Raw genomic sequence first — 5,841 nt, forward strand, 5'->3', positions numbered from 1 at the left:
TATATAATTATGCGGAAGAGGAAACCCCCCCCCCTCTTAAATAAATAACTAAGCTAAGATTTAAATATATCGTTAAATTAATTATATTAAGAACGTTAAAGGTTGTTTAATTAAAGCAAAGGAATATTAATAAATTATAAAGGCTTATTTCTTAAGTTTCTTTACTTTATATATAAATATATTATAAATTTAGCATCTTAAATATTAAAGTTTAAAGAATTTAATAAATTTAAGCTTATAAATAATTAATATGCTTAAGCAGTAGATAAAAATATATTTAATTAATCTTAATAATAATTAAAGTTAAGGTTATTTAAGATAGGGTTAAATAAAGTGAAATTCATTAAAATATTTGGAAAGGGGTTATTATTATTTATAATACTTATAAGATTAATTTCTTAAAGCAAATAAGGTTTAAGTTCCCATATCCCAAAATAATTAATAAATCTTTTTAATTATTTTAATAAAAATATGCTTAAAAGGTAAATATTATTAAGTATTTAAAGTTTATAAACATTATTATAATAAATCTTATAAATAATAAAAGGATTAAATTAATAATAAGTTAGTTTTTAAAATAAGGAATAATTAACCTTTCTTTGCTTATTAATAAGCAAAATTAAGTTATCCTTCTTTAAAAAAATAGATTAAGAAAAACTATAATATATATCTTATTATATAGCTTTCTTCTTATAATTAAAGATTAATTTAATTACTACCTTTATATTTTATAAAAGATTAAAAAGTAATTAAAGCCAGGAATTAAAAGCATTTTAAGTAAATATATTTAAAGTTTAAGCTTAAATACGTTATATAAGAATAATAATCTTAATTAAAATAATTAATTTAAAGCTATAAAGAAAATAAAAGAAACTCTTTTTATAAAATCTCTTAAATAAAGTTTAATTAATAAAAAAAACATAGGATAAGATTTATATTTAGCCTTTAATCCCTTTATTAAATATCTTCTTAATAATAATTATAATAATAAAGTATTTATATTTAATAATATTATTAGCATAAAGGTTATATATTAAGATTATAATCTTCTTAATTTTAATTATTAAAAGATATTAAGCAAATTAATTTATATTTTCTTATTTTTTATTTATTATTATTTTTATTAAAAGTTTTTATTTAAAAAGGAATTTTTAAATAAAGAACTTCTTAATGCTTTTTAAGTTATTTACCTTAAAAAGCATAGCTTTAACTTATCCTATTAAGTTATATTATCCTTTAATTAGCTTATTATATCCTTAATTAAAAATTAAATATTAAATATTAATATAAATTTTAATAAATAATTAATTTAGCATAATTAAAATAATTTTATTATTATAAATTTAAATATCCTACTTATTATAATAAGGATAGCTAGCAATAACCTTTTTAATATTAATATATATTTCTTTTTAATAATATATAGCTTAAATTTAAAAATAAATAACATCCCTTTTATAATGCTTAAAAAGAACATAATAATTCTTAATAATTTCTTATTTTTAATTAAAATTATTTATAACTTATTATTATAATAAATCCTTTTTAAGTTATTTTTAAAAAGTTCTTTTATAAATAAAGAAATAATAAGCCTTTTTATAAAAGAATAATTATTACTATAATATTAAGTTTTTAAGATAAGTTTTATAATAAAGATATTAAGTAATCTTAAGTAATTCCTTTAACTAAAAATAATTATTAAATAATAATAATTTTTAATTAAATAATTAAAGTTAAGATAATTAATTAAAAAAAATATTATATTAATTCTTAATATCCCCTTTAAATTCTTAATTTACTTTATTTAATAACCTTAATAGCTTTTTAAAAAATATATTTATAATAATATTTTTAAAGCTTTTAATATAATAAATAATAAAATTATATATTTTAATTATTATTAATTACCTTATAATATAAATGCTTAATATATTTAAGGTAAATCCCTTAAATTATTAAACTAAAATATTTAAATTTATCTTTAAAATAAAGTAAATATTATAAATATAAAAGCATAAGCATTTAATTATAAATAAAATAGCTTTGCATTTTTACTTTATTACATTATATAGCTTTTTAACCTTTATTTAAGTATTACTCTTATATTAAATTAAGTATTATATTTTATTTTTAATTTATATAAGATATGCATTTTATTTCTTAAGATTTATATTTATTATAAAAATAATTTTATTCTTAAAATAATTAATATTAATTAAATATGGCTTTAAAGTAATTATAGCTTTAAGAATATTTATAACTTTTTAATATTCTTAAGTTTATTAATAAAAAACTTCCTTTTTTAAAAAGTTAAATAATAGCTTAATAATAATCTTATAAAAAGGCATTTATACTTTATAAAAATTTATTAAGCTTAAAAAGAATTTAAGCTTAATTATATTCTTATAAATATTTTACTTATTAATTTAATAATCTTTTTATTTAATAAAGATTAATTAAATATTTTATAAATATAATTAATAATATTAGCTTATTACTTATATTATTTTAATTTAATAATATTAATTACCCTTTTAGCTAACTTAAAATTATAAAGAATATTATTAAAATTCTTAATATACTTAATTATATATTTTTAAACTCTTAATAAAGTAAGTATTTTTTTATTTTTATAGCTTATTTCCAAGCCTTTAATTATAATATTATTTAAAAAGAGTTTATATATTATAAGAATTAAGTTATAAAAAATTTAAATTATATATTATATAAATTAAGCAATAAAATTTATAACTTTTATAAATAAGCTGCATTATTAAAATAATTTAATTAAAATAAAAAAGATTATAATATTTTAGCTTTTCTTATTTAGCTTAATTTAATTATATCTTAAGAAGAAGTTAAAAAGGGATAATATTTTATATATTGCAAACTCCTTAGCAAACTTATTAATTAATAATAAAATAAAAGCATTTTTAATTATAACTTTATTAGCTTTTAAAATATTATTAATAAATTAATAATTAAAATCCTTTTTTTTATAAAAAATTATTAATTCCTATATATAATATAAAATTCCTTAATAACTTTACTAGCTTATTAATCCCTAAGTATTTTAATAATTATTTTTCTTAAGGCTTTTAAAAGCTAAATTATCTTTACTTAATATACTTTATAAGAAATTATTTAAATAAATTATAATAATGCTATATTAATATTAATTTAAGTAATATAAGATTAATTTTATATTAAAAGTTTTTCTTAATTAAAAAATAAATAAATAAATATCTCTTTTTTTTTACTTTAAAAGGCTGGTTTTACCTAAAATCCGCCCTGCTGCCCGCGTAATATTTTAAAATTACATTTTAATAGCAAAATTTATCTTAGCATAATTAATTTAACTTTATTATAATAGCTGCAAACTTTTACGGTAATAACGCAAAGGCAATCCTAATAATAATAAATAAAAGTAATGCTAACTTAATATAAAGCTATTATTATAAACATTATAAAAAAAGAGTATATAACGCTAAAGTAAATAATTAATAAAATGGAAATAAGGTTAATATAAAGCATTAAGTAAAAAAGATAAAATATAATAAAGTTCTTAATAAGCTTATACTTAAGATCTTTAAAAAGAAAACTTAAGGTAACTTTGCTAAGAATTAAGTAAAAACTCTTTATTAAGTCTTAATAATTATAATAATATATTATAATAATTAAATAAAAAATTATAAGATAAAACGCCTTAATAAATTAATTATATAAGCTAACTTATAAAAAGAAATTATTAAGGTTATTTAAGTAATTCTTATTAATAATTAAAATAATAGCCTTAAATATATAGCAGCCTTAAAGAAAGGCCTTAATAGCTTATTAACTACCCCCTTAGCGAAAATTATTTTAATTAAGCATTAAAAATAAATTATAATTAAGGCTGGATATTAATTTATTAAACTTTAAAAATAAAGTTTATTAAAGATAATTTAAGCAATTAATATATATATAAAGCAAACTTATAAAGTAATTATAGCAAGAGTATATAAAAATAATGCTTATTTATTAATATTTAAGATAAATAAAGAAAAAGATTAATATTTATAAAATATAAAATAACTATAAGTTATTAAAGAAAAAGCTAAAATAGCTTAAAAAACTTATATAATTATTTTTAAAGGAATCCCTATAACCCTTATAAAAAGGGACTTAATTAAGGTTTTTAAAGAATACTTAAAGTAAATAAATAAGGTAGTAATAATAAAAGTTTGCATTTTCTTTTAATATAATGCTGCTATAATATAAACTTATTATATAATTGCTAAGATAAAGCAGTTAAATAATGCTAAAAGGTTATATAATCTTAAAACATTATAAAAAGAATATATATTTAATTATAAGCCCTTTAAAGGCAATATTAAGCTATAGCAATGCTTTAATTATTATAAATAAAGATATAAGGTAAAGTTTTATAAAGCATTGCTAAGATATAGCCGCTATATTAAAAAAAAGCATTTTAATAAGGAAGTAATATGCCTTATTTATATTAATAGCGTAATATAAAAATGCATTAATTATAAAGAATAGCATATATTTTATAAATAAAAATAATGCTTAAAAGTAAATAAGTAGATATATTATATAAAGCTTATATATTAAAGCAAACTTATAACTTTTATAAGCATTAAAAGGTTAATGCAAAGAAAAGTATTCTTTAATGCATTTAACTAAGCTAAGCTTACCTTTCCTTTAATTATTCTTAATAAGCAAGGTTATAAACTTTAAGCACTTAACTTAAGGAATTAAAATATTTATAATATACTTTAAGTAATTACTTAATACCTTAGCAGTAAAATTACTTAAGTAATATAGCAAAATTTAAAAGTTATTATTATACCTTTTACTTAATATTAAAAGTTATTATATAAAATTAATAAATAAAATATAAAAATATAATAGAAATATATTATTATATAAAATGCTTTAATATTATTATAATTTAAGAAATAAGTTTTAAAAGAAATGCAAAGGCCTTATATTACCTTAAGGAGGGATAATATTATATAGTATAATAAAAAGGGAGTAAAGCTGCATTATATATTTTAAAATAAATATTAAAGGGAATTTAAAGGGTTAGCATAAAAATAAATTAAGCTAGCGTTATTCTTTAGGGAGGTAATTATAATATATTATTTTACTTTATTTATATCCTATAATAACATTATAATAAAGAGTAAAACACCTTAATTTATACCCTTTTATAAATATCTTTAAGCTGAAAAAAGAAGGTCTTTATAAAAGATATAAACTTATATTCCTCTTTATAAAATAAGTATAATAAGAATTTAAAAAAAGTAAAATTATTTTTTAAATTTATAATAAGATAAAACTTAAGTTTTTTAATATTAATTATAAAATTTATATAAGTATAAAGAAGGATATAAGCTAAGAAGGACTTTATTATAAATTATATATAAGTTTTAAAAGAGGTTATAGCATAGTTTATAAGCTTTTTAAATTATGCGGAATTAAATTATTTCCCTTAAATAGCAAAAATTTTTTATTAATATTAATAAAAAAAGGGTAAAGGCCCTTAAAGATATAATTAAAAGAAGATTAATTATATAATACTTATTAAAGCAATAAGAAGATTTTAATGCTTAGTAAATATTAGCTTTATAGCTTAATATAAAGTTAAATAAAATAAGCTTATTATTTTTTTATATTAAGTTATAATTAAAATAACTTTAAAGATAGCTTAAAATATAAATAAAAAAATAATATAATAAATTAATAAGGTTTAAAAAGTAATATAAATAATATAAAAAGTAAAAAGATAATAATAATTTTATAAATTTTAGCTTTATTATAATAAACTTAAGTAAG

This window comes from Diaporthe citri (assembly GCF_014595645.1).
Source record: "Diaporthe citri strain NFHF-8-4 chromosome Unknown scaffold_9, whole genome shotgun sequence".
In the NCBI taxonomy this organism is placed as follows: domain Eukaryota; kingdom Fungi; phylum Ascomycota; class Sordariomycetes; order Diaporthales; family Diaporthaceae; genus Diaporthe; species Diaporthe citri.